Source organism: Dermacentor silvarum, chromosome 5 (assembly GCF_013339745.2).
Source record: "Dermacentor silvarum isolate Dsil-2018 chromosome 5, BIME_Dsil_1.4, whole genome shotgun sequence".
In the NCBI taxonomy this organism is placed as follows: domain Eukaryota; kingdom Metazoa; phylum Arthropoda; class Arachnida; order Ixodida; family Ixodidae; genus Dermacentor; species Dermacentor silvarum.
This window is the reverse complement of record NC_051158.1, coordinates 140,930,427-140,938,972: the sequence shown is the minus strand read 5'-3', so window position 1 is coordinate 140,938,972 and position 8,546 is coordinate 140,930,427. Positions and strand designations below refer to the sequence as shown.

General features: G+C 39.7%; 1 long non-coding RNA gene across 1 annotated transcript; it reads right to left on the bottom strand.

The window, feature by feature from the left end:
- Positions 1 to 243: 243 nt before the first annotated feature.
- Positions 244 to 8,310, bottom strand: LOC125945459 (uncharacterized). Its single transcript, XR_007466904.1, has 3 exons — positions 7,714 to 8,310; positions 6,530 to 6,622; positions 244 to 922 (listed from the first exon to the last, which is right to left on the bottom strand). It is a non-coding gene; the product is annotated as an uncharacterized LOC125945459 (long non-coding RNA).
- Positions 8,311 to 8,546: the final 236 nt, after the last annotated feature.

Genomic DNA, 8,546 nt, shown 5'->3' with positions numbered 1-8,546 from the left:
CAGGAAACACGTCACCGTACATCACGCTATACTTATGACCCCGAACGTTAGCTGCCGCGAGCATCGAAAAAAAAGAAAGTGAAATTAAGTTAACAGGCAGTGATTTATTTTTTAAATTCTTTGCGGCGAAAACTAAAACGTTTTTCGTATAAATGCACTTAAGCTTTGCGACTTATTTTTCTTGCCTTACCTAGCCACACACTGTAAAATAATTTACACCCCTAAGGGTTTTTTGAGTGTCTATAACTAACCCCCTAGCACCCTTGAAATAGGTGGATTTTATAGGTAATTACACCCTTATGATGGTTCTTCTAATTTGCCATAACGCCCTATCCCATGAGGGTGTTTTGAACAATATATTACCCTTTGACCTATGGGGTGTAAGGGTGCGATCAGGAATATATTACCCCTTCACCTATCGGGTGGGTCTAAGGGTGTTATGAACATTATAATCGCCCTTGCTAAATATGGTGTGCTGTAGCAGGTACATATGTACTTCATTGTATGTTTCGTAAGTCTACTGTCAGGCTAACACACAGAAATGTTATGTATGGTGTGCATATTATAGGTGATGTGTTTCCAAATGTAGGGTGTAACAACTTTGGGAGAAAACACGTAATCACATGCGAGTGTCTTGCCTGAAATGGTCACATTTACCACAAATACACAAACACTGACTACATGGAGGGTCATTTATTCTAGCCTCCTGTACAATTTTAAATCTTGAACTATGCCTTGTATGTGGTGACGAATCTTCTGGCCATGCCCCTCGTTGAAGAACACTCGCATCCAAAACCATTTTTCAGGGCACAGGTGAGGCTAGTGATGCCTTTGTGTAGCTTGATTCCAATGTGGAAGGACGAGCCATCATAGATGAAGCCATTTCTTCATTTATCACTCGAGCCATCTGCTTCTTTTCTACCTGCAAAATGATTTGTTGCAGTTTGATGTCAGGAAAAGTACATGTGACATGACAAGTAGGACTTCTCTGCATGATTCACTTTAATATTTCAAGTTTCCGTGAAGACAAGGATAGAAAGAACAGATCCACAGATAGTGCTTACTTCCCAGAAATTCTTATATGGAAACCATAAAGCATTTAATAATGCCACATCATGATTATAGGAGAGACAGGCTACATGATTATATTACAGCAATAGCGCTGGACAGTACTGTTCTTTACGACATGTGAACCAAAAGTACAATTTAGCATGTACACAAATAAACATGCTCGTTTTCAGCTCAATCAATCGCTTACAAATACATCTGTCCTTTCTTGTGCAATAAGGTTACATGGGAAGCCACGTCAGCTCATTGCAACTTTTTTCCAACAAAGGAAGTCTTATTTACTACCACTGCAAAAAAGAGTATGTGAAAAGCAGTTTTATAGGAAACTAAGTTAACCAAAACAAGCCTAGAAACTACAATCTATATGAAAAGATAGGGCTCAGATGGTTCTTGCTGCTTTTGTTGCTTTCTGTTGTAGTAATCTTAGGTTTTTAAATTCATTTCACAGATGTGCTCTTAATCATTTCATTGTCATGGTGATTGCTCTGCAAATGCTTATCAAGAATGGTTTCTTTAAAAGCATGTTACACAAAAATGTTAGTTGAAAGCATTACTTTGAGCATAACTTGAAGCAGTGCGAAGACGAGGACAAGAATTGAAAACAAACACAACAGGAGGAGTGTTGTACTGCCAACTACAAATTTTATTGAAGGAACAACCAGCTCTATAACATGTCAAAAAACGAAAAAAAGAAAAGAAAAAGGTTGAAAGGCAAGCAGACTGCATACAAGTAGACGTGCTTATCTAGAAAATTTATCTGAAGTTTTGTTACACTGAGTGACGCTGCCCCCACACATCTACCACCTGTTTTGGTGATGTAACCTTCTACAATCTCTTTCTTTTTAGCTCTTTGCATGCTTCGGAAACCTAGTGTCACTGAATAATGAGGTACATGTGCATTTATTGCAATGCGCAGCTAAATGAATACAGTTCCTGTTTTTTACATTGTTTTTATGCTGCCTAGCTCTATCATTAAAACATTGCCCGGTTTGTTCTACGTACGCTCGTCCGCATTTTAACGGTATCTTGTAAGCGACATGAGAGATGCACTGCTCGTGTTTCCAATTTTTCATAGCATCGCATAGATTCAGGAGTTTGCAGGGAGCGGAAAACACTAGCTTGATTTGGTGCCTGTTGGTCACTTTCTTAAGATTATGGGATAAATTGGTAACATATGCTATTACATGAAAAGGTCTCTTCTTTTTCCTGCATTTCGATTTCATTCCCGAGCGCTTTGTTTTTTGCAGGAGTGTTTCACACGCAGCTTTTATGACGAAATATGGGTAGCCGCCCATTTTAAGGTGTTCTATCTGCTGTAAGAGGCTATTTTTCATTCGGTGCTCACAGGACTTGTTCATTGTGGCTTGAAGCCATGAGGGCTATTCTCCTTTTCACGACTTTTGAATGGGCACTTTCATAGGACAGCAAGCCTTTCTTTGGCCTGGGTTGATAAGTGCAGCAAGCATGTTGATTTGATGCAAATTAAATACGAATATCCAAGAGCTGAATGCTATATTATTCGGCCTTTTCATAGGTGAACTCTAGTCCTCCACCGTATGTATATACTACAGATTCTCAGAATATTTTTCACTTCTTCGTCAAATCAATAGTATGGTCACTGCTTTAGAAGAACCAAGTAGTCATCCACATAGCCGTAAATGTGAGTAACTGGGGAGTCAACTAAAGCGATGCAAATCTGTTTCTCAATGCTAGATAATAAATATATTTTATATATATCGCTATATGAATATAGCGATATATTTTTATCTCGCAGTTCACCTTTGAAAAGGCCAAATAATATAGCATTCAGTTCTTGGATATTCATATGTCATTTGCATCAAATCAACATGCTTGCTGCATTTATCAACCCAGGTCAAAGAAAGGCTTGCTTCCCTATGACCGTGCCCATTCAAAACTCGTGAAAAGGAGAATATCCATCTCATGTATTCAAGCCGCAATCAACAAGTCCTATGAGCACCGAATAAAAAAATAGCCTCTTACAGCAGACAGAACGCCTTAAAACAGCTGGCTACTCATATTTTGACATGGTGTGTGAAACACTCCTGCAAAAAATAAAGCTCTTGGGAATAAAATCGAAATGCAGGAAAAAGAAAAGAGACCTTTTCACGTAATACCATATGTTCCAAAGTTATCCCATAATCTTAAGTGTCCATCAGGCACCAAATCAAGCCAGTGTTTTCTGCTCCCTGCAAACTGAAGCTATGCGATGTTATAAAAATTGGAAACGCCAGCAATGCACCCCCGATCACAATAAAAAATTCACCAAGTGCACCTCTCACGTCGTTAACAAGATACCGTTAAAATGCGGACGAGTGTACATTGGACAAACCGGACAATGTTTTAATGATGGAGCTAGGCAGCATAAAAACAATGTCGAAACAGGTATGGTATCCATTTAGCTGCGCATTGCTATAAATGCACATGTACCCCATTGTTTGATGACTAGGTTTCTGAAGCATCCAAAGAGCAAAAAAGAAAGAAATAGCAGAAGCTTACTGCATCACCAAAGCAGGAGATAAATGTGTAAGGGCAGCATTACTGAGTCTAACAAAACGTAAGATCAACTTTCTAGATAAGCACCTGTACTTGTAGGCAGTAAGCATGCCTTTCAACCTTTTTTTGTGTGTTTTTTGACATGTTATAGAGCTGGTTGTTTCTTCAATAAAATTTCCAGTTGGCAGTACAGCACTCATCCTGTTGTGCTTGTTTTCGATTCTTGTCCTCGTCTTGTTCACGCTGCTTCAAGTTAGACTCAAGATGAACTAACTCACCCAAATCAAGTTGTCATTACTTTGTTTTGTATGTTTCTCTGTTCTCTTTATGCAAAGCATCATTAGGCTGACTTGCATTTTGTTCTTAATCCCTGACCAACACAGTGGCTGGTAAAAAACCCCTTTGTCATAACTATTCAGCATCTCTACTCAAAAGCAGCCCGTGCCTACACCTTCTGACATCATCTTATAGACATATCCACTAAGCAACCACGTAATCCAGCTGGTAATTTTATTACTGAGATTTTCACTATGGACCTTACAAGCAATAGCTGTTTAGCATCTTATCTTTTAGGCGCTTTTATCAGGAACAAAATAAATATATCATGCTTAACAGAAGTTTAGCTTTTTTAACCAAAGCACCAAATGAAGCTCAGTTAAGTTTGCCATCCTGTGCTTTCAATTCATCTTCCTGGTTATCTCATTTCGAGTTATGTATAGATGCAATTTTCTAATGGCCAACTTGTCCAGTCTGCATAATGCAGAAAACTGCTAGTGCACTTCTCAGAGTTGTTATGGCATTCTGAAATGTGATGATTAGGCTGCTGGCTGTTTAGCAAAGTAATGGCATTCTATAGAGACACACTGTGAACTTAAAAGATGTTTCAGTGAGCCTTATTGCATCAGCCAACGACCAGCGTAGCTAGCCTGATCGTCCTGGAAATCTTTTGTAACTTAGAAGCATAGTTCATTTCGCTAGACATTTAGGACCACACAATTTTCTCGAAATCAGTCGTTTTTTATAACAGCTTGTGTCCCTGCCAGTTTGGTGCTACTCGTGCAAAACACTGTTGCATGACTTCAATAAAACAGTACTGCACACTTAGAGATTTTTTTTTGCTCACAGTGTCTAGTGATGTGCGATCATCTTTAGCAGCTGAGATAATTAGTGTTCCTGCAGGCAAACATAAAAATATACTGGGATTATTTGCCAAGAAAATACAATTATGTGAGTCATGCTTACAACCAGTTAGAGCTGTGCTCTACCTTTAGCCAGGTTTGTTCACCACGTCAGGCCAGCACACGACTTGCGCAACAGGCACTTTTTGCATGCACAAAGATATTTTATGAGCTTATGGTGGCGTCAAAGCATGTAATCAATCATAAGCATTCAAAACTATTTCATGAAACACTTCGAATGCCTAATTTGGTTTGTATAAAGTTAGCAAAGGCACCAATCTTGAATTTATTGCATTTGGTTGACAGAACTAGTACAGCCTGGAAAAAAATGTCAAAAAATAAAACATGGCTTTCAACCTCAGAACAATTCTGCCTGTCAGGTATTATGGTTTCTTCAGAACTTATTTTCTCATACAAAGTCAGACCCATCGAATAACTTTTACCGAGACACAGATTAAGAACAGCAGCAACATCTCTCAAGGCACATTCATCAAAGGACTCACAGCATCATACACATTATCTTTAAGAAGAGCTTTAGCTCGGGCTCAACTCAGATGCCACCTATTAAAATACATGCAAAACGCAGAAATGCCTTTGAGATCAGCACTGGGCCGATTTTAATGAAATTTTTTGCATTTGAAAGAGCAAGTTAAATTATTATGACTGCTGGAAGCGAAATTTCGATTCAGGGCCTGAATGTTTTAAATGACCTTTTCAAAAACTGGTAGGTTTGAAAAAAAAAATAGAAGCACTAAGTTCACAATTCGGTAGCTCTGCCATGAACAGATATCACAGGTCTGTAAATTGCATCCGTCACAGCAGCCAAAGCGGATAAGCTTGATATGTCAATTTATATCTTACGTGATTTGTTACATTGCTCACATATTAGTGGTTTATTTTAGTCATGTATAATATATCAAGCTTGTCTGCTTTAGATGTACTATTAGGTGCAATTTGCAGAACTGTGACATCGTTTTTCATTGCTGAGCTACATATTTGTAAACTTCATAGTTCTGTTTACTGAGAATTTGCGATTTTTGCCAATCTTTATTAAAAAATTGACGACCTAACTCAGAAATTCACAACAGTCACTAGATTCCAACTTTTTTTAAACACAGCAAACCCCATCAATTTCTGTGCACTGGTTGCCTCGAAAAACTATTTCTCCTCTCCCATGTATTTGAATAGGTGACAGCAAGCTAAAGCTTCCTCTTAAGGTGCAAGTGTAGTCTTTTTTTTAGACAAACTGCATGTATAATTTGTTGAAGCCTATAAATTTAGCTGTCACAGCTATGGAAGAATAACAAGGTGAGAAAGACGTGTTGGTGCAATTTCAGCTATTACATACAGCAACAAAAGGTAAAGCATAAGAAATCTCACTGCTCGTGTGCCCTAGCTCCATTCAGTTCCATTTGTCATATCCACTCCCATCCTGGTGGCAACAGAAACGGGAAGCCAGAGGCGCGGTTTAGAAAGCCGACCGGAGGAGCTGATATCCAACTTGACATTAAGAGTATAAAAGGGAGATGAGCACGCCATGTAATGCGTAGTGCAGATAACCGGAGCATATTGAATTACGGATTGGATGCCAAGGGAACAGAAGTGTAGTTGAGGACTGCAGAGATAGGCTGTGTGATGAAATTAAAAAAATTTGCAGGCATCACTTGGAAATCAGCTAGCGCAAGACAGGTAATTAGAGATCACTGGGAGAGGTCTTCATCCTTCAGTGGAAAACAAAATGTAGGCCGATTATGATGAAAAAAGTATACCTGTCAGCTCAGATGTCTTCACTGTCTTTTCAGCAATGCGTAGATCCAAGGAGGACAGTCAGTTCACATGCAATTGCTTCACGCTTATTGTAACTGCATGGGTTTAGGAAAAGAACTCTCGGTTAAAAACACCCGAGATTTACCACGAAATAAAAGCACCGTTCGAAACTACAAATAGAATTAAGCATTTACCACATTAATATAAATGTATAAAGGCAAAGAATATTTACAATGACCATGAGCTTTATCACAAGACATAAGAATAAGGTCATGACACGTACGGTAGATATCGCACGTTCGGTAAAATTTATTTCAGAAATATTGCCGACCTCTGACACGATGCCTTAGGCAGGGTGGGTCATAAAGAAAACATAAATAGTAACAGTAATAGGAATACCTGCGGGAAACCAAGAAACGAGTTCAAGGACGAGACAAACAGTTTCTTAGGCTCTGAGTACTTATACAATAAAGGTAAATTCATTAACAAATCGGGTAATCGCGCGTTCATCCGCAACAGCACGACAGCGTCTAGAGCGAACGAGCAGAACTGAAAACGAAGGATAAGTACACAGTCGGGATGGTGGTGGTTTCTTTTGTTCTGTATTAGTTCTAGCGATGAAAGCACAAGCGCTGCAAGCTAGCTGCGTCATTACCTACCAGCTGACCTCCGACCTAAAAAACAATTAAGAGTGCGAATACGCAAGGGCCATTTAATACGGGCGTCACAGGGCACACTTGATCGGGATCAAATTTCAGGTCGCGATTCCTTGCTCAATCTGCGAAAGGGAGCCAATCGTGGTCGAAAATTTCGATCCAGATCGGGCTCGATCGCAATCGAAAGTGGCCGTGTTACACCAGTATAATATTAAGTCTGCACCCATATTTAGTTGCATAATGAGCCAACTAGCGAAACCAAAGAATTATTTACCTGCCTGTGCCGAATACTGGCGAGTAGCAGAACTTAATGCTCTACAATTCTATGTGTTCTCACAGATTAGTTGAGGACACTAAAATTTGTATGAACACTTCAATTTTTTTTTTACATCAGTACCCGTGGGCTCCGTCGGAAATACACATAACTCACTCACATACAAAACACCTCGTGCAGTCTTTCAAAGAACTTATCCGAAAATTACTACCTCAATTACGCACCACAAAAACGCGACGTTGAACGTAGTACATACCTTTTATATGAGCAGTCCATGCGCATTGCGAATGTCCCTCGGTGTGAAGGCGAAGCGCTGTCACGATGTGCACTCAGTGCACGCCATTTCTTCAACGTAGTGGAGAACGATGTCGAGGATGGATTCCGCCGAAAAAAACGTGCACTTCACTGTTCAGGCCAACTGCAAGCGGTTTTCTCCTTTGCCACGAATCAGGGCCGTCGTAGGCATAGCAGACACGGTCACAAAGAAACACCGATGTTGTAGGCCACTACGGCCTTTCTTTCTCACGCATTTCGCATCGTCTTCAGTTCGAACGCTCACTTTGCGTCAATGACCACAAAAGTACACAAAAACAACTAGATGCTGCAACTAAACGCCGCCAGAAACAATCTAATTACTCACAACTTCAGGACCGTCACGGAAAACACACACACATGCACCCCGCGCAGCCCACCATGAGACTCAGTAGCGATAGCCGTGACACCTGTCGGTGATAGTTACTGCGATTTCGGTTTCGCTTTGAAAGCATAAAAACAAATCTTCGTTTACACTACGTGTGTATATTCCTTTCTAAGCTATTCATTCTACGCTACTTCTAAGCTATTTTCTGTGCTTACAGGCAGTTTCACTGGAACTTTAACTGCATAAGCATTAGCTGATAAGACATTAAATGGCAGGGCAGGGGGGGGGGCTATTAATTTGCATGTAACTACATATAAAATATAATTGAGTGCGATTTTTATTTTTTTTGCTTGGACGTTTATCTGTAAGGCGAGGTGCCCTTTCTGTTTCTATAAGATGCTGAGCTGCTTACGAGTCTGTTTTCTTTTATCCACCGAGAAATAAAAAAA